Source organism: Onychomys torridus, chromosome 12 (assembly GCF_903995425.1).
Source record: "Onychomys torridus chromosome 12, mOncTor1.1, whole genome shotgun sequence".
Lineage (NCBI taxonomy): Eukaryota > Metazoa > Chordata > Mammalia > Rodentia > Cricetidae > Onychomys > Onychomys torridus.
In genome coordinates, this window is record NC_050454.1 from 36557916 (window position 1) to 36579102 (window position 21187).

The 21187-nt window shown below is 40.8% G+C and overlaps 1 protein-coding gene across 1 annotated transcript in view; it reads right to left on the minus strand.

Moving 5' to 3' along the window:
* The window catches only part of Col8a1 (collagen type VIII alpha 1 chain), a 131949-nt gene extending 111029 nt beyond the window's left edge, over nt 1-20920 (minus strand). Inside the window, exon 1 of the mRNA XM_036204215.1 lies at nt 20696-20920. The gene's annotated coding sequence lies outside the window, so the exon portion shown is untranslated. The remainder of the gene's footprint in view (nt 1-20695) is intronic.
* Between the last annotated feature and the right edge of the window lie 267 nt (nt 20921-21187).

Genomic DNA, 21187 nt, shown 5'->3' on the forward strand with positions numbered 1-21187 from the left:
TGTCAACACTGGGTATCTTTCTCAGTTGCTATCTTCCTTATTGGTTGAGGCAAGGTCTCTCACTAAAACTGAAGCTCACCAAGTTGATGATATAGACTGAGCCAGTAAGCTGCAGGAATCTCACTGTCTCTGCCTCATTGGTGTTAGAGTATGGTGCTGGGTCCCCCCCCCCCTTTTTTTTTAGAGGTTTCCAGCTTACATACATAGGTACAGTTTATCACACTTTTAAGTACTCACTTTTCTCCATTGTTGAATCTATTTTATTTCTGCTATTTGTGTTTTTCTCTGATTTTATTGTGTATCCCCCTTTAAGTCTTTTATTCAGCCATAGAGACAGGCAGTTGGGCAGAAACACTGACAGTGTCAGATGCCACCAAGAATGTGGGCATTGTAAGAACACACAGCAGAGCCACCCAATTCTGTATAAAGGGCCAAGGCAGGCTGTTTAGAATATTTGCGAAGCTGGGAGGCAAGGAAAAAATGGGATGTTCTAGGCAGAAATAACAACAGTGGGAATAAATGTCTTAAATGGCATGAGTTATGACACTTTCTAAATGAACTGTAACTATTGGGGCTGGAGAGATGGCTAAGTGATTAAGAGCACTGCCTGCTCATCAAGAGGATCTGGCTTCAAGTCCTACCATCCACATGGTTGCTCATAACTGTAACTCCAGTCCTAAGACATCCAAGGGCACCATACATGCACATGTTGTGCAAACACACATGCAGACAAAACACCCGTACACGTAAATAAGCAAACCTAAATAAAAAGTACTGTGGCTGTTATTTGGTGTAAGGTTGGTGACAGTAGGTGATGTGGAAAAGAATGGGGTGACAAGACAGCCAGGTGCTGTCCGTAGAAAGTGTTGTAAATCTTGAGATGGAGTTTAGAGTCTTAGCATTATGAGATATCACTGAAAGTGCTGGAACAAGAGTGAATCAGTCTGGTCTATACTGGGGAAAGTACCCTGCATGTGGGCAATGGTACAATGAACTAGTAAGTCTCAAAAGGTGATGGTGGTGAGGGGTCAGAGAATGAGCAAGAGAAACACCTTAGGAAGAGAAGTCTGTGCCAGTAGAGCATGAGGCAGAGAGCCATGGAAAGAATGGCTTGCAGATTGGATGTGTCTGTGGGACAGAGAGTAAGGAAGACACCTTGAGATACCTTTCAGACATTTTGGTAATGAGATTTTAGTAGAAATACAAATTCCTCAACAGAGTGAGGGCGAGCCAACTACATAGTCTTATCAGGAATGATACTAAACATTTGGCAATGCACCAACACTATCCTTTCTCAGAATGATAGTAGCTTTCAGCATTAAAGTGAAACCCAAGAAACCACAATAAAGCATTGAGAAGCCTAGTGTCTATTAGATACATCAATATGCACTATGCTAAGCTGTGACAGACTTTGTAGAAGAGACATTCTGGGAAAGCCAAAACACATCTTATTAACCTTGGGCCTGTTAATTAATTTTAGGATTTGAAGTCTCCTAGTGAGAACTCTCAGCTCCTATTCAGCTTTATGAATGAAGCTCATGTATCTTTAGCTCTAAAAGAAGGAGTCAGTTATTTATAGGCACAGAGCCTATCCTGTTTTCCTATTTGACCTAAAAGCAAGTTCAAGCTGAGAGATCATCTTATGGCTTTAAATGAATAAAGCCTTAAAGAAAAAAAATACAGAATAACCAACTCAAGATTTCATTCAAAAGTGAAGTTCAAACTCCTCCTCCTCCAGAAAGTTCAAACAACAGAAAAAGACTTCAATAGGGACAGGATCCCAAGTGGACTTTACTCCCAAATGCAAATTGGACTGATTTTACTAAAAGACATTTTTCCACTCATGGCCTTCCAAAACCCAGAGTTCAAAGCTTCACTACTACTTTTTTATGCAGGAGCAAATTGACCACAACACTATTAGAAAAAGACATGAGTCAATGTATTTGGCTCTTTGTTTCTTTGTTGTATTCTTTGGAAAAGAAAGATTGTAAGGAAGGAAAGAAAGAAAGACTCCCTTTACATCTTTTTCTTGAGGGCTGTTTGCTTAAACAATAATAACCCCAAACGAGGCCATTATTGGGGTTTATGCTAAGCATTTCCAAATTTTGAAATAGAAACCAAGTCCATGGGATCCCTGTGAGGCCAGCTTTGGTTTTTCTTATACAAACAGATAAACTGAGATGCTGAACAGTGAGGTAATTTCCATGGTCTTGGCTGCATTTGATGAAAAGAAGCATGAACTCAAGGTTTTGGATTCCAGGTAAGGCCTTTGATCATGCTTTTACTGGAAGCAGACGAACAAGAAGTTAATAATATCTTACACCACAACCCAGGGAGGTGAGATTAGGTAGTTTAGGACGAGTTTTATTCTATGTCATTTATATGCATATGTGTTTATGTGCAGTCAGCTGAATTGCTTCAAATTTCTAGACTCTTTAGGAAATGAGACATTTTGCCCAATTAAAATTTTCTTAATAGCTAATATATTTAAGAGCCTAAGAACTTTTTTCATGCATTTAAAATACATAATTTCTTCATTTTAAAATGGGGAGACTACACATGTTAACGAATTCATACCAGCCGTGTTCAGTGATGTCTTCCTACAGTCAGATGACCAATTGTCCCCACAGGGAATCTCACTGTGCTTTTGAACATCTTACCCTAACACTCTTTTCCCCTCCTGCTTTGGGACTAGGCCTCCACAGTTCTACCTCCTGTGTCAGCTCACTCTGTTATTGCAGCCTCCTTCTTTCTTCCAATGTGCTCCAAATCTAATGTGCTCAGAGTTGGGGATTTAGCTCAGTGGTAGAACATTTGACTAGCAAGCACAAAGCCCTGGGTTCGGTCCTCAGCTCTGGAAAAAAAATCTAATGTGCTCTTTGAACTCAGAAAGTCATGCTTGTTAGAATTGTCAAGGAAAGGTGAATAGGCTTAGTGAGGACTTCCAGGGATTGATTATGCATATAAATACGAATGACCACTGTCTTGTGTTTCCTGGGCACTTTTGATACTTTTTTTTATTATTAAATATATACTGTAGAATTGTAATTTTCAGAAAGGAAGGCTCTGGATAAATGGGGTGCGACCTTAAAATGCAGTTTAGTTCTGAAACTCAGCTTTCAATAATTCAGATTTTCCCCAGTGACTTATATTCTTCTAATAAGCATGTATTTACTGAATTCTAACTGTCTGACCTCAGAACCCCAGGTCTCTCAGGTTTCAGAGTCATTTCAGGGACAGCAGCACTCACTGAAGCTTCTTGGCAACAGATTCAAGAGGAGCTTAAAGTTTCCATGGAAGAACAGGCGGTACAAAATTGTTCAGTGTTTTATGTATTTTCATATGTGCATGCTGGGTGTCTGAAAAGACAAGTATTATGGGCATCTATGGAATGGGTGGAGTTGGAATTTATTATCCCTGTCAGTCACTGAGTGAAAACCTTCTGCAGGATGGGAACAGGTGTGTTGTAAGAGACACTGGCCCCAGGCAAGGATCAGAACAGTGTCTAAAATTTTTTAAAAAGCACAAAGGGTGAGCTTCCTTTTAGAAAAAAAAAAAAAGTGCAGTTCTCACATTCCTCGTGCATTTATTTGCCAAGTGATATTTTATTGATTCCTGTGCCTTTCAGCTGTAAGCAGGGGGTGCAGGTAAATCAACCTTTGATGGTGTCTGCATAGCTTCAGCACTTGATAGGTGCCCAATAGCTATTTGTTGAAGGAATAAATGAGGTTGAGATTAGAGTCCTAGCCAATCAAACATAGAAGGAGTGAGGGGCAGTTTTTGAAATTCTCAAGGCTCTGCTTCCACTTTCTTTCTTTTTTTAAAATTATATTTGTGTTTTAATTTTACATATCAGCCATGGGTTCCCCTGTTCCCCCCCTTCCGCCCTCCCCCCACCTCCTCCCCAACCTCTCCCCTCCATTCCCATCTCCTCCAGGGCCAAGACTCCCCTGGGGATTCAGCTCAACCTGGTAGATTCAGTGCAGGCAGATCCAGTCCCCTCCTTCTAGGCTGAGCAAAGTGTCCCTGTGTAAGCCCAAGGTTCCAAACAGCCAGCTCATGAACTAAGAACAGGTCCGGGTCCCACTATCTGGGTGCCTCCCAAACAGTTCAAGCTATTCAATTGTCTCACTTATCCAGAGGGCCTGATCCAGTTGGGGGCTCCACAGCTTTTGGTTCATAATTCATATGTTTCCATTTGTTTGGTTATTTGTCCCTGTGCTTTTCCAATTTTGATCTCAACAATTCACACTCTTACAGTCCCTCCTCTTTCTCGACAAAAAGCAAAGTGCTGGAGAGGTCCCCAGAAATCCACAATGATAGATCCACTGAAGACTACTGGCAATGGTTGAGAGAAAGCCTGATCTGACCTAGTCTGGTGATCAGATGGCCAAACACCCTAACTGTCGAGCTGAAACTCTCATCCAATAACTGATGGAAGTGGATGCAGAGATCCTCAGCCAGGCTCCAGGTGGCGCTTCCACTTTCTTTAGGAATTAAAACATATTTCACTTTACCTTTCAATTTTCCTGTTCAGGCAATGACTTCTTAGAGTGGTTCTCTTGCAGGATCATTTGAATTAAATGATTTCTTGATAGTCAAGATATGGGGCTGAAGAGGTTAGGAACTTTTCAGCAGAAAAATGAAATTAAAGCAAGGTAAGATACTTACATTTAATGCTGTAGTGATATGGTTTGGCAAAGTATATTACCATATACCATATTAGCATGTAAATGTTTAAATGCAGGGACCAGGATACTTATGGCATGCTGGCAGCCTCAATGAGAGTGCTGGAGAGCACTGAAGCGTGGATTCTAAAACCCTGTGGGGTTAGATAAGATCTTAGATGAGCTACCTATTCTAGCTATCTTCTTCTTGACAATGCTATAGCTACACATAGACACCCAGAGAGATGCCAGAAATTCACATGCCCACATACACACACTTCACATATGTGCCTGCATATACATATATGCACACTCTGTATATGTTTATATGCACATAAAGAAGGCTCAATGGTGAAGGAGTAGCCCTTGAACTGGACGGGGTCTGTGAAACCAATAAAGATTTCCGTAGGGAAACTGGAAGACTGGATGTTGTGATGTAACACAAGCAAGCAAAGAAAAACAAGACAAATAAGAAACAAGCATCTCTAAGCCAAAGGAAGAATCAGAAGACCTCCCAAAGACAAGAAGCACACATCAGCTCATTAACAGCTAACACTACATCCATGACCACAGCAGGACCCTGGAATAGGAATCCAGAATTCACTAAATGAGCTGCAAGGAAAAACTATGCTTAAAGCTCTTGTTTGCAATGTGTAGAAAGTAAAACCTGATGTCCTTAGTCATTCAAGTGTCCACTGTGCTACTATTTAAGTGAGCATTCAAGGACTGATCAGCATCATTATTCAATCATTTTACTGAACATATTCTGAATACCAGACACATCCTTATATATTGCTTTATTTAACACCCACGACAATCCAAAGGGAAGACTTACTTTAGAGCAGAGGACAAAAAGACTTGGTGACATTCTTTGTCTTGCCTGGAGTGGCTGCATTCTTAAGTGGTCAAAGTAACATTTGTTCTCAGGACTTCTTATGCTGCATTGGAGGATTTTTATTCATGACGTTATAGTAGCATTTCACATATAATTCATATTTTATTTTTACCTCACAAATGGCATGTTTTCAGGGTATTAAATAAAAGGAGGATTTAAGCCTATCAGTAAAAAGAACTGACAGAGAGTCTTAGAATGAGTTTCAAGCCCTTTAAAAATTATGAACAGCACAGAAGTCAGACTACAAAATATCCCTTATAAACAAACCTTCATTGTGCGCTAACTGATTTATTGCCGTGTGTGTGTTACATTTGCTAATGGGATTCAGTACACTGTTTCCATATATACACACAGCATACCCTGATCACATCCAATCACCCCTTCTCCACTCTCATTTCTATCCCTGGCACCTTTCTCAGACCTAGTTAATCAGTATCCTACTCTCGGGTTAATCAAGTTCACTCTTTTTGTTTGTTTTCACATATGAGAGAGCATGTTGTTTATCTGTGTACATGCAGCTTGCTTTGCTTAACAATCTACAAATGACAGGATATTATTTCTGGTGGTTAGATAATATTCCAGTGGTGGGGTGGTGGTGGTGGTGGTGGTGGTGGTGGTATGTGTATGTGTGTGTATCTATACTGTATTTTCTTTGTCCATTCCCATATTGGTAGGCTCCATACTTCTATCTTAGTTACTGTGAGTAGTGCTGTGGTAATGGGATGTGTGTGCAGATATCTCTTTTGTACACTGACTTCACCAAGGGACTATTGTGACTGACAAACAAATTCACTAAAATAATAGATTGAAACCTCAACATACAAGAACAAGAACAAAGTCTATATATTTTCTGTATACTAATTGTAGCATCCCATTCAGCATGGGTTCTGGAAACCTTAGTAGGGCAGAGAAGGAATGAAAGGAATGAGGACACACAGACGCACATACAGAAGAGCTGGGGTCAGGTGGGCTGCACATTTTCTGATGGAGTGGCACCTACTAAGCAACAATCTGGAAACCCCAGCTAATTTATTACAGACAGGATGGGAGGAGGAGTTAGCAAGACTTGCTAGGAAGTCTGTGTAGGGGAGCAGTTGTAAATGTGTAAAACAGTGTAGATGTTGGGGAGGAAAAAGCTGCAGTTTCTGGTTCTTGCACATATTGCCAATATCTGCCCGTCACCAGAGGAAGGGCTTGCAAATTCTGAGCCTGACCTGTATGGAGAAGGCTTTACTGTTCCCATGGGTCTGAGGCATTGGGTACTTGAGGTGTCTGTGCTCATGTCAACAATACACATTCACTCAGGACTTCCTCGACTTCCCACACCCAACAATAAGTTTCTTTAGAACATTAACAGATATGGTGAGGAAAAAAAGGAAAGGCAATCCCATGCACAAAAGCATCTACTTCCCCCAAATACTTAGACTAAACTTAACTAAGGAAGTGAGTCTCCTGAAATGAAAATGGATAGAAATTGATGAAGAAGATAAAAATGAAAAGATGGCCCATGTTCATGCACTGGAAGCATTAATATTGTAAAGATGTTCAGATCTCCCAAAGCAATGCATTAGCTGTTTATCTCATCTCTCTTCACATTTTTATTATGTAGCCAAGGATGACCTCTAACTGGAGATCCTCCAACCATAGGCCCCTTAGTGCTAGGACTAGAGGTCTGTACCTCTACACCCAGAAATCTATGCTTTCTGAAAAGTCGTGGCTACTGTGAAAGCTTGACCATTAAAGAGCCCCTGCAGAACATTCTGCTTCCCTGCACTGCAGCTGATCTTCCCTGAACTGCTGCTGGTCTTCTGGGCTTCTTGGGTGCTCTGAAGCATAGATGTAATAGCCAAGGCTCAGCCCAGATCAGTAGAAAGAAGACTTTAGAGATGAGGTGAGTGAGGCTCCTACTTGAGCTCCACTACTCTCTATGATAGGGAACAATTTATCTCTCTAAGAGTCTTCTGTCTCAAGTGTGCAAATACTCCTCCACCCAAATCTAACAAAGAACCAGACACAAAACACGTGCCATAGATTGTTTCTCTATGAAGACCAACTATTACTGTCATTACTAAGTATCAATTTCCTTCACATCTCAAAGTTCCTAGGTTAAAGTCCTTAATAACACTCTTGCTGATGTTGTGGCAATACATTTAATTTCATAAATACAAAAATACCAAATATCTCTGACACATTTGCTCTGAGGAAAAGAAATCAAAGATTCTTTTCTTTAGCCACTGGCCCCTGTTTGCATATGAGAATTTTATTTATATGTATTCAAATGTGGCTTAAGCACATGATGAGTCTTTTATAGCTGGATATTAAAAGTTTACAAGTTAAATGTTATTGCTATCTTTACCATTGCCTCTAAAATTCACTTATGATACAATTTGTAAATATTTTACAAGACAAGGGGAAAGTATACACCCATAATTATTTCCTGGTGTCAGCTAGTTCACAATAACAGGATAAATTCTTTTATTATTTTAGAAAAAATTTCATTGATGGTTTTCCCAATCATTCCAAATAAACTGAGCTCTGAATGGAAAAGATACAGCTGATTGCTTGGCTTCTCCAGTGGCTCTTTTATCCCTACCTGATCTTTGCTGAGTCACATATAGTGTGGCTGGGATCTGATATCATTAAACACCTCCATAAACTGTTGCTATTAGAGATTCATGTAGATGTATTTTTCTGAAAGGCTCATTAATACGTCAGAATCTGTTCTGCAGCCAGACAACTTGATCAGTTTGCTCTTGGCTTTGTCCAACACAGAGTTTGCATTGCCTGGTTGGTATGCTGGCGTGATGGATTCCTGAAGGGCCCTCAGTCAGCCAGCAAGTGCCAGAGCCACATCATTGCCAAATTCCAAAGATACATTACCTCCTCTGCCCTGCTGGCTCTGGGAAAAATCCATGAAAAGGAACTACTTTCCTTCAGAAAGTAGTGAGGTCTCAGAGAGTGAAGAAATGCAAGAGACCCTGTTAGCTATCTTATTTCAGACACTCATGGTCAGTCATTCTCTTCAGAAAGGGTCATGTTGAAGGCTGGAGTAGCTGAACATCTCAGTAGGTATTAAAACTACCCCTCTCCCACAAAAGCAAAAGAGATGTAGTTAGGAGACGGCACTGGAGTATTCTAATTCATTTTAAATTACTTCACATTTCATTTTGCTTGTGCAGGACACAATATGTTCAATTACAGAAGTGGAGTTTTTGATGGAATTATGAAGGAATCAAGTAATATTTACTAAAGGTAACTACAGTCACAATTATTTACTGGGAATGAAAAAAAGCATATCTTATTTAGTTTTTATCTCCATAGTGTTCATACTTATGAAAGACTGATGGCCATATGAAAAGTGAAATGTTCTGTGCTGTTTTGACACAGTAGTTGATAATCATAAGTGGCTACTAAATTCACAACTAGATTGTTCTAATTTTCTCTTTATTGCTGTGGTAAAGGCCCTGACCAAAAGCAACTTGGTGGAAAAAAGTTTATTTGGCTTACCTATTCCCTGTCATCATTCATTGAGGGAAGTCAAGATAGGAACTCAAGCAGGACAGGAAATTGGGGGCAGGAGCTGGAGCAGAGACCCTGGAGAAATATTGCTTACTGGCTTGCTCCCCCTGGTTTGCTCAGTTTGCTGTTTTACGAACTCCAGGACCATCTGCACAAGGATGACAGTACCCACCATGGACTGGGCCCTCCCCCTTCAGTCATTAATTGAGGAAATTCCCCACAGACATTCCTGCAGGCTAATATCATGGAAGTGCTTTCTCACCTGAGATCCCCTCTTCTTGGATGACTCTAGCATGTGTCAAACTGACAAGAAAAAAGAGAATAAAAGGAGATAATTCAGTACCTCTAGGTTAGGTGTCTCCAGGTGCATAGGAGCTGTATCTAAGTGGTGTTTACTACACTGGATGGCTCAGATGTAGAAGATGTCTATCACTGCAGAATTCTGTTAAACACCCCCAACAAAACTCTGCGAGGAAACATGTTACTGACACGTGTAGTAACTGTCAGTTGAGAACGAAAGAAGATGAATGTAAGCCAAAGTAGGCAGAAGGGTTTTCATTAATAAGCTGAAGATGTAAGACTGTGTTGACAGGTAAAAAAAAAAAAATGAGAGCTTTATATTGTTTTAGTAAGGAAAACAAAAAGGAACATTAAAAAAAAAACTCAGATCACCTGGTTCAGTTCAAATTTTTGCTAGAAACTTGTGGAGGATGGGGTAGAAGGACAGGGTAAGTAAGATGAAAGACTTGATTGTCAAGGACTTTGTGGGATGGGAAGTAGTTTCCGTCTTGCCTATGAGTATTCTGATTATACCCAAGTTTCAAAGACTCAAACTCATTACATCTTTCTAGGATAATTTATAAGGATAGAAAAGTGTGCATTTAGAGCCTTGTCATTCACCTTGCAGCTCACTTTATTTCCCCTTACATTTATTTAAGTTCTCTCATATGGTATACTCTGAGGGTGCAGAGATTTAATTAGACAAGGGTCCTTTTCAAGAAAGAAGATGCATGAATGGGGATCAGCATTACTGAGTTATACTGATCATGATAGCAGGCCATGCACAGAGTACTAAAGAGCATAGAGAGATGCATAGGGCAACCTGAGTAGACTAGCTGCAGACATGTCTGGTTTGCACATAGAAGACATGTGACTTGAATCTTGGAAGGGCAGTATAAATCAATCTAACCAATGAAGTTAAAGAATACTTCATTCACAGAGTGGGGGTGAAAAACAAAAGCAAATTCAGTATAGCAGAGTGTGACCATGGGGAAAGATCTAAGATGTCTCTCCCCCCCGCCTTTTTTTTTTTTGTGTGTGTGTGTGTGTGTGTGTGTGTGTGTGTATCACAAAGGAAGGGCTTAGTATACCCTGTTGTCTATATCACTCTATAGGCTGAACAGCAGGGGAAGCTACCATGAATATTAGTCTAGATGATTCAAATGGCACAGAGAATCATCTATGTGGTCTTGATTTGCACCGTTAGGTTATGGAGTATAGTAAAAGTAACTCCAGGGAAAATGATCTGGGGACACCTCAAGTTGATTGAGTGTGTGAAAGTTCTTTTGTTGTAGTCTGTTTCTCATATAATCTTATGAATTTCTATTGTTTTAGAAATGACATTAGAGTCTCCTTCCCAGAATGATGGCTACAGATGACCTGTAGTCAATCACATAGAGGGAATCGGTGGAGAAAATTTAGCTCTCCAAAATGACCCCAGGGAGAAATAATAGGTTTTTCCCTCTCCTCTTTTTCCTTTCTAATTACAAAACCCTTAGTTTTTTGGCTCTGGCAGCATGTTTTTAGAGAAAAAGTACAAATAAGAAAAATAAATTAAAATCACAGTCTTATACAAGAAACAGAGCCAGTCAGCAGTGTCTAGGAACAGAGCCACTGGAATTCTCTCACTTTATGAGTCAGAGGCACTGTCCCAGGGTGCAGGGGATTGTCTCTCCCCTTGAGGACAGGGCATCTTCAGAGGCAACAAGGAGAAGCAGGCTTTGCAGTGGGACCTACAGGGTCATACTGACTCTGATGTTTCCAAGCTGCATGGCACTGGGCGAAATGCTTTGCTTAACTGAGCAGAAGTTCTGTTTTCTTTTGGTTGAACTGGGATATGAGGAACAGAGAAGTAGCAGGACCAGTGCCTCCTTTTCTAGATAACTTAGAGTGTGATCATCATTTTTTTTAAGACAAGATTTCTCTGTGCAGCCTTGGCTATCTAGAACTCGGTTTGTAGACCAGACTGGACTTGAACTTAGAGATCTACCACCCTTTGCCTCCTGAGTGCTGGAATTAAAGGCATGCACCACCATGCCTGGCCATGAAGCATCTACTCATAACTGTGATCAATGGGTTTACTCTTTCTTTTTTCTTGGATGACTATGAGTTACTTATTTGCTTGATGGCAGGGTGCTTAATTGCCATGTTTGGGGATACTGGCTTCTATATGCTAACTTTGTGAGGGGCAAGATAATTTCTAAAGCCCTAAGAGAAAATTGAGAAGTTTATGAGGTAGCAAGTCTGAGTATCTTACATAAACTCAATAGTCCCAGATATACTAAGTTGTACTTGAACATCAACATGTATGTCTCAATTATTGAAATGAGTTCTCTATTGATTGTGTGAAGGCAAATGAGAGTAAATCTGACTAATCTCAGATGATTAATGATGATAATGACAGACAGATTTTCAGCTCAGAAACCGATGAAGCATTTTACAGAATTATGTAAAGTATCTCGGTCACAAAGCTCATCACTCACCATTGGCCATGACTCTGTAACAAAATCGTGAGAAATGAAAACGAAGGGAGAAGGAAGAGACACTTTCCATATACCCAGGACTTCAGTTTTGGTAGGAATAAAAGCAAGACAGGGAATTAGAGAAGGAGGGAGGGATAGAAGAAGGAAAAAGGAAAAGAGGGAGGGAGAAAGTGTGCAAGAGAGAGAGAACATGAACCACTGAAGCATTTCTGCTGCTGTGATTACTCTATTGTGAAGAACTGATGCCCAGGACAAGTCATATGCATCTCATCCTTTTGTTCTCCTAGAATCTTACCATCCTGGTATGGTTCCTTACTCACTGCTTGTTAAAGCAGTATCCACTGAGTGTATATCACACAATAACAGCAATACTGCAAATGCCATATTGCAGCAGATCTTAAAATAATGATGTAGGAAGTGATTGCCAAACTATCACCAAACTCTTCTATGGAATATTAAAACCCAAGATATTCTAAAGTAGAAGAGACTCAAAGTCAAATATCAACTAAATGCCTACTTACATCCCTTGTAGCAATTATTTAAAAATCACTTTAGGAAGTGTGGAGGAAAAGAGATATTAATTTTATATAACATGTTAGTCATTTTTAAATATTTTATTACAATTCCTTGTGTGTTGTGTGTGTGTGTGTTGTGTGTGTGTGTTGTGTGTGTGTGTGTGTTGTGTGTGTGTTGTGTGTGTGTGTGTGTGTGTGTGTGTGTGCGCACCACAGGCTGTATGTAAAGGTCAGAGGACAACTTATGGTAGTTCTTTTTCTCCTTCCATCATGTGGTTCTTGGGGATGAACTCAGGTATTCCAGCCTGGTGTCAGGGGCTTTTACTCTCTGAGCCGTCTCTCTGTCTCAACAGTTATTAAGCCCCACCCATATTTTTCTAGTTAAACTATATTTTTTATGACATTCTTGTGAAAGTCCCCTTTGGCAGGTGATAAACATACCTTGGTAAATATGTAGGCTTATGGGAACTCTTTAAACTAGAACTTAATTTTTCATCATTTTTCTCTTTCAACTTACCCTTGATCTTGTCTGACTTCTTGGTAGAGGTGGCATTTTCCTCTGTATTCTAAGAAATAAAAACACTCTTGCACTACCTTGGAAGAGGACACACCTATTTGAAAGTCTGTCTCATGTTGAGTGGCTCTCTATCAATGTCACAAGCCATTCCAAGGTGCTATCTGTGCTATCCAGGTAGCATTCTAAATAAATAGCTCTTGCATTCTATGGTCTGGTAGTATCATTTCTTACATTACATTGGACTCCATCCACCTCTAAATAACAGTGGGTTTGTTTGATAAGTATTTTTCTTTTGAGGATAAATAAACCAAAGCACATCAATGGTTAGTGGTTTGCACTGGGCACTAGAGAGTCAAGGTGGTTCAGGGATTAAAATACTGAAGAGCGTCTAGAAAGGTGAATTCTCAAGTCACACATATACCAGTTCCACAGCTTCATCTCTGGTGACATCACACATAGACTTAGTGAGAGGATTATTCTGCATTCCTGCAAATGTCATAATTTTTACAAAGCAAGCCGTCTCTCTCTGGTGCCAAGGATTTTTTTTTCTCCCCTGGTCCTAATTGATCTCTATCCCCCAAAGGGTTCTGAATTATGCAAGCGTCTCAAGTCTTAACAAGCCATCTCCCCACAGCTGTGCAATGGAAATGTTCAACAGGGCATTCACTTCAGTCTAGGCAAGACCTTGACTGCTCCCTGGGGAGATGCAGATGCAGGGGAGTGGTTCTGGGGTATCTTGGTTGGAGACACTTGGCTGGCCTATTTTTGCCTTTTCTCTTCTAAATCCCTTGCTGCAGGGGTGGGTCTAGTCATGGCACCTCTTCTACCCTCTCTGCTTGTCCCTCATTGATCATCAGCTGCTGGCGTTTGTGTATTACTGAATTGAGCATTTAGATTTAGTCTTGGCTGGTGGTGGCCTTGGAAAGAACATTTTCTAAGTCTGTGTTGGTTTTCTTTCAAATAAACTTCTGCAAGCCTGGACATTTCTGGCATTGCTGAGAAGTGAGTGATTTATTCTTAGAGGCTTAAATTAGGTTAAAAAAAAGGAAAGAAAACTAACAACGCAAAGGACACTCTAGCCACTGGTTACAACAGATTCTTAGCTCTGCTTTTTATCAGAAAAATTTTAACTCTAAACTCTCCCCTCTGGCCACAAGTATCTTTTCTAGACAATCAGCATACTGGCTCCTCCTACTGGTAACCAACTCTGCCACCTACTCATTGAGCAGTGAAGGGTTGTAATAAATGGAATTGAGAGACTGGTGAGTGTCATTTGTAAAGTAGGAGTTGAGGATCCAATAGTATATTTTGCTGAAGACCCTTTTTTTTTCTCTCCTTCTTCCAACCTCAACAATTTTGGCTACCTAAATCACAAATTCTTAACTCCTACTTATTTCTTGTCCTTATTTTATGTCAGCCCAAACAAGCAAACCAACCAATGAACAAAAAACAAAAGCAGCACATTTGGGTTGATATTAACAACCTTGATTCTAGATTTTAAGACTGGGCAAACACAAAATATATAACTATATAAAATATAGTAATGTACAGCTATCACTTTGAATTTATGAACCAAATTTAGATTCATTATTAGAGGGTATAAGCTAATGGGAAGTATGGAAAAACTAAAGGAATATTGACTTGGAAATGTGTTCCAGACATCCCATCCCCATGTTCTTTGCCTACCTCTCAAGATTTGAGGTCAACTCAGAGAACTGAAGGCAGCTGAGACTTAACCCCTTTGTGGTCAGGGGGAAAAAGTTCTGGAAAACCAGCACTAGTTAGCTCAATTATTCACTGACACACATTTCCAGAAAAACAACTGTTTTATCTAGTTAACAGAAGGGACTGGGGAAGCTCCTCAACAAATTGGATACATGCTATTTCCTGGAGAAGCCAAAAGCTGACACCCAAGCCTATTCATTTAGAGCCCATGAAATAATTAATTGTAGTCTCAGCACTTCAATGACCCGATGCCTAAATAACCTGTGACATAAACACATCAATAGAGTGCACAAGAGAGGCACTCTTCAAAAAAGACTTAAAAGAATGTTTGTACAATGTTTAAACTTTGACTGTGTAGATTTTTAACACACAATACATCAGTTTAAAAAAAATTACTGTTTGAAAGACAGGCAAACAGTTGCCAGGCATGCTCAGAGTTAACTGAAGAGGGATCTGAAGTAACATCTGTCTACTGATTTAATGTGAGCTGTTTCTAGGAAGTGACACAAGAATGTTCTTTTCTGTCTTCATAGTGTTGTTTGGTGGGGTAACTTTATGTGTTAGTAATAATTGGATTATCTCAGCAGAGAAAATTTTGATGTCTTGACAGACATTAAGTTACTACCCTGGATCAGAGTTATGTCTCAAGTGAGTTTGAATCAGGTTCTTTTCCCAGTTGAAGACAAAGGTAAGCCAGAGTTTAAATGCCCATAAGGCTTGTAAGTCTTCTCCCAGCCCTCAAATGGTGCTATACCTAAAGAATACTGGTATAGACATTTCATCTCCTGCAGTGACTGGACAGACAGTCACAGAAGTTTGTATTCCAGTTCTCCAAATTGCTCTGGAGTTTCCCCCTCTTTCATACTGGAAGTGTGAACTCTTGGAGTTGTGCCATTCTCTCACTATGCTCTTGGCTCCTGGACTTCTTCTGTCTCCACACACTTCAGGCCTGCGCCCTTCCATCATTGTGTATCCATGGTTTCTCTGATTGTCTGGTGTGCGTATTTGCTTTTCTTCTACTTAAAGAATGGGGGATGTACAGAATTAACTGACAGCACATTGTCTTTAGTGAGGGAACAATATGAGGAATTTATTGCAAATAATTACTTAATATTCTTTTCCATATATATATGGAAACTAAATCTTAAAAATGCTACAGAAATAAAATTCTAAAGCTCAGATAAGGTAGGAAAAATTACCCAGTCCTGCAGGCAAGGTGATTTTTCCAGCCATCCATGAGGTTAAGTGAGCTCTTCTACAGTTCATATTGTAAGAAGGTATCTTAAGCTTGATACATTTGTGGTTTGAATACTTGTAACTTTAAGTATTCAAGACATCAAAATTTTCTCTGCTGGGATAATCCAATTATTAGTAACACATAAAGTTACCCCACCAAACAACACTACTTAAAACTACTTATAGGTCTTTTACAGTAGTTGAAAATAATGGGTATTTTCTGCTTAACTTTTTTTCCTCTCTTCATTTACTCACCAACTCAACACAGATGTACCAACCAGCTCCTCTATTTTAGATTCTGCCATGGAGAATGACAATGGAGGCCCCTGTGATGTTAATGATCAGTAATCTCAAAGATCTTCACAGGGTTTATTTCACATCTCTTAGACACAGCCTTCAGTAAAGCTATAGCTGTATCCCAAACTTCCCCCAATCTGACAGTCCCATGGTAAGTTCTTACAGGCTGCTCAACACAGTTAGGAACACCTAAGCTTCCCACTGGGTGGGCAGCAACCTCAGTTCTTCAAGATGTGGAACTGGCTGGGGAGTTTAGCCACTTGCCCTCCAGCTGTGCTACACTCATCTGGGTGACCTTGGGAATAACACCAACCTTTCTGACCTTTTTCATCTCTAAAATGAACTTTTAGTCAAAATTAGCCCCAAAGTCCATTCTAGGAATTATATTTTGCATTGTCTGGGTCCTTTACTAACCTTCCAGAAAGTTGAACTTACTGGACAAATAAAAGTTCCCAGAAAACTCACCTCAGGGAATTTACTAGAGGCTAGGAGAAATTCTTGATGACTTTTCATCCTTGCATATGAATTAAAGCCTAGAAAACTATAAAGCTTTCTGACTTGATGGAGTCAACATTTAAGTATGGGGAGACTCGAAGTAATGAGAAACAGCACAAGAATGAGTGTTACTCCACGATCTCCATCTGTAAAGATGGAGGAGACCCCTTCCACTGAAGAAACAATGCCAGTAGCACCCAAGGAAGGAGACTGCAGCTACAGACACCCCCACTCTCTCCTCCGCAAGGAGGCTGCATGAAGGAGAGATGCCAGGTTTTGTTTTCTAGGCAGAACAATGACAGTGAGCCCTGAGTAAACAGGGGACCTTGAAAGTCATCCTTGAAATTCCAACACTTTGTAGAAGCTCCTTCAGTAGCTTCATTGGAGTTTGTGCCAGCTGAGACATCAGTACTTGTTAATATTTTAGGTGGTAGTGCTGTGATTAGTTTTTGTTTTATTTACTTCAGTTTGAGCTAATGCAGGGTCAATGACTTCCTGGATTGGGGTACCTGAGGCTTCCAGACTAGAGACATTCCAAACTCCAGGGACTCCTCTCTCAGCTCTTATCCAGAGTCTCATCGTTAGACAGCACTGGTCCTGAAGTCATGCAGCAGACTCAGACCAGAAGCTTCTCTCTTGGTACTAAAATGTGCCTTACCCTCCTTCTTACCCTCAGTCTGACTCATCTCTCCAAAAAGGGAAGAGGGACCAGCAAAGCTCTGCTTTAGGATTGTGGGACGTAAACTGCAGTGAATTAGGAAATCATTTTTTAAAAAGTTGTTCTATTATTATTATTATTATTATTATTATTATTATTATGTCCTTAGTATTTGGTAGCAACTTGTGAGCAGCCGTCCCCAGTCCCTCACTAGACGCCTTAAGTAATGAAAGATCGGTTAGCACAACGCTAAGAGGAAGATTCTCGAAATTCCAATGGCATTCACTGTCCCCTTAACTCTTCCGAGGCTCTACTTTTATTTAGAACAGTGCATTTTGCAAGGCTGCTCTCAAACCTCAAGATTGGCCTGTACTTTCTTTAAATTATGTACATGTGCAGGTGTGGAAACACACAGGAAGATATGTTCCTTGGGGGACACACAGAAAGATACGTTCCTCCAGGGTTACTTGGAGAAGCAGAGATCAGAAGTTCTTAGGCATTCTTTAAGTTGCCAAACCAAGGAAGAGGAGTGATTGATAACGCCTAACTTGAAAAGACTCACACAACACTGTCCCCTTCAGGAGAGCTGGGCTTCATTTTGTAGATGTTCCTAACATAAAATAAAAACACGGTGTTTGATACGCACAGTGCAGCTCTAAACACTAGAACTGGCAAGATTCCTATGAACTTGAAGTGGGCACACCTGAAATCATTTCGGGTTTTAGACCCATGCTGCTGTCTTCTGGAGGAGAAGGAAGACTCACAAGAAACCTAGCAGAGATGGTTCTTAAGTGATTAGCGGCAGTGCTCTTACTGGCTAGAAAAGAAAATTCAAACAGAAACCCAATGCAGACACGGCTGCTCTTCTTTCACCTCCATAACTGCATAAATAAGAGGTCATGTTTGACAGCAGATCTAGAACATTCTATTCTCTTAGTGGATGTCTGTGATTCTGTCAGCTTCCTTCTCAGTTCTGGTTGATGTGATTTTCCTGCCCTTTATTCTTTTCTTATGAAATAAAATAAAGTAACATATACTTTCTGATCATGCACATATTTTATTTATCCACAAATAGAAATCGAAAATGTGTGTTTCTTCAAGTGTGGCAGGCCCTCAAAATCTGAAGGGCATCCTTTGGCTGCCTGTGGTCAAGGAGACACCCACTCTTCTTTACTTTCAGGGAGTTATCTGTAGCCTGCCGCAAAGGTGTGGGCTGGATATGGCCACATTCAGAAAGAGGAGACTCGGGTTGTCCTTTGACATTCTGTGCAGAAGGGGTGATATTAGGATAACTAAATGATCTCTCGTCACTGAGTTTTCTAAATTCATAAAAAGGAATGTGCTGCTATATTTGGAACATACCCTATGGAAAGAATCCCTTTGACTGGTGATGCCTTCTGGGAAGGTTAGATCATGAACCATCTAAGATGATCTCATCTACTTAGTTAAGGGGGTTGAACCTCATGGCACACAAGGAAAACAGTTAGGTTAAACTGTTCATAACTAGTCTGCCCAGACTGTGAGAGAGAGAGAGCAGAATCAGACCTTCATAGAATAATTATAACCCTCAAATATAGCTTTAACAGAGCTCTGTAATATAAGCTTTTGCCCCTTAGAGCAGATAACTTCAATGGTGGAGATCAGTGAGGAGAGCAGTATCATTTCTCACTGATGGTGCTGGACATGAGTCAAATACCACTTTTATGGAGAGTTATCCTGAATGTACCAAATACTTGGTTTTGCCTTGTCTCATACCTTTGTCTTGTCATGGCTGATTACAAATGTCAAATATGAAGCAAGCAGACTGCACTATGGCTGGAGATAAAGGTATTTTAATATGCACAGGTCACATATTATCTTGGCCAATAGAGATTTTACATTATTTTCTTAAAGGAAACCACACTCTTTGCAATATTTTTCTACTGGGAAAAAAAGTGCACCACGACAGGATGCTCCACATGTAACTCTTTGACTTGAATAATTTGTATTGAATCCCTTTCATCCTAAGCAGTTTTTAATATTTTCTGTTATTTCTTGTGATATCTGGAAGATAAGGAGGATGTTTAGAAAGACCCAAATCATGTGTCTAATTTATTTCAGATTCTTTAATAGGGAGATGTTTTATATCTGTAGTGAAATTTTCCTTCCCATGTGAAACAACCTACAACTAACAGATATGGAAATGTAAACAGTTCTCTCCCTTTAAGAACCTTAAGGGCTAAAATAGTGGGTTGGTTTCCTGACTGGCAGCCCAGGCTTGCCTTCTCTAAGTGCAGCCTTCTGCAGTTCCCCAGATGGAACACTTGAAGAGGGCTTTTCTCCACATGACAGCGTTTCATCCCACAAAACCCACAGGATACGGTGGCAAACTTCATCACCCAAGAGCCTGGTTCTTACAGAAGTAGCTGTCTGGTTTGTTTTTTCCTCTCACAGGTGCACAGCACTCTGGAAGAAGAATAGATCAATTCCCAAATCCACCCACCCACCCACCACCTCCACCACAGACCTACCCACCCACCCAAGGTCTTTTCTTCACTGGAGAGCTCTGGGAGAGTCAATCACTCATCAGGCAGATTTTCATTTGCTAGAGGAGGGCAGAGGGGATGGTAAGGATGAAAACCTTCATCTGAAGTCTTTCTGGCTGATCCCGCCACACACCAGTCTGTCATACATGGAAGAACTGTGTAATCTGGCTACTCTGAGAAACATATTGAAACACTTTACGTTGTAGGTGTGCACAGCCATCACAGAGTTCTCTTACTACATAATTTCTTAGTCTCAACACATGTCTCATTTGGGGATGTAGTATCTTGTCCCAGCTTGTAAACTGGGATTAGTTCTTTCCTATCTACCAGCCACCTGATTACTGTCCCCAGGCAAAGTGCACCGGTTCACATCATTTTTTCCAAGCAGTTAAACCTAAAAAGATACTTCTTAAAAAACCCACAGAAGCTGTCTTGGGGGTTTGGAAAAACATCACAAAATCGTCAGCAGACCTTTTGGCTGTGCTATTTTTAGAGAACTAATTGTGCTCCTTTAAAGTGGATTTTTGACAATCGGACAGTTTTCCTTGCCTCCACTGATAATGTGAAATACATAACACCGCAAATTGATACATTTAACCTTAGCAATAGTCAGACAGACCCCGGAGGCAGGGGGTTGGGCGGAAGGTGACTTAAAAAGAAAATATTTTTGTAATAGAAATGCTGTTATTTCTGCCAAAAAGGAATTTTCATTTTACTGTTCAAACAGAAGTTTGTTGTCAAACTAGTTGCTAGTTTAGAAACTCACTGTTCATCCCAGCATCCTTATGAATCAGCTTTAAGCAAGCGTGTTGACCAGAAGCGACTCACTCTGGCTAGCAACCTTCCCTGTAGGTCCTCTGCTCCAAGAAGGGTTGGTATCTTACCTTGAGCACGTAAGATCTGGGAGACAGGGACTCGGGCTCCCACGGAGAGGACCAAGGAAGGGCTCTGATCCTCTGAGCTCTGCGGGTAACTTGCACTTGGCTTTTATGGACAGGTGGGCGGAGTTGCTCCTCACAGTAGGTGGGCAGGGATTGAGCCTGGCGGCGGGCGGCGGGCCCGCTGGCCCCGTGGAGCCGGACACTTGTCTGGGGAGGGGCACAGAGGGTAGAGCCCAGAGCTTGCAGGGGGTTAGCCGGGGGGGGGGAGGGAGGGGAGTCAGGGACGTGGGTGGGCGGAGACCGGAGTGGAAACAGAGGTTGGAGAGAAGTGAGAAAGGCAGAGACCACAGAAAGCAAAGGTTGGGGAGGCTGTGAATGGGGTTTGGGAACTGAGAGCCAAAGTAGCGGTAGAGGGGGAGAGAGACGGGGATCTGATCCTGGAAGATGATATGGGTCCTGGATTGTTTTCCTTGGTATTTTTGGCGGGGAAAGAGG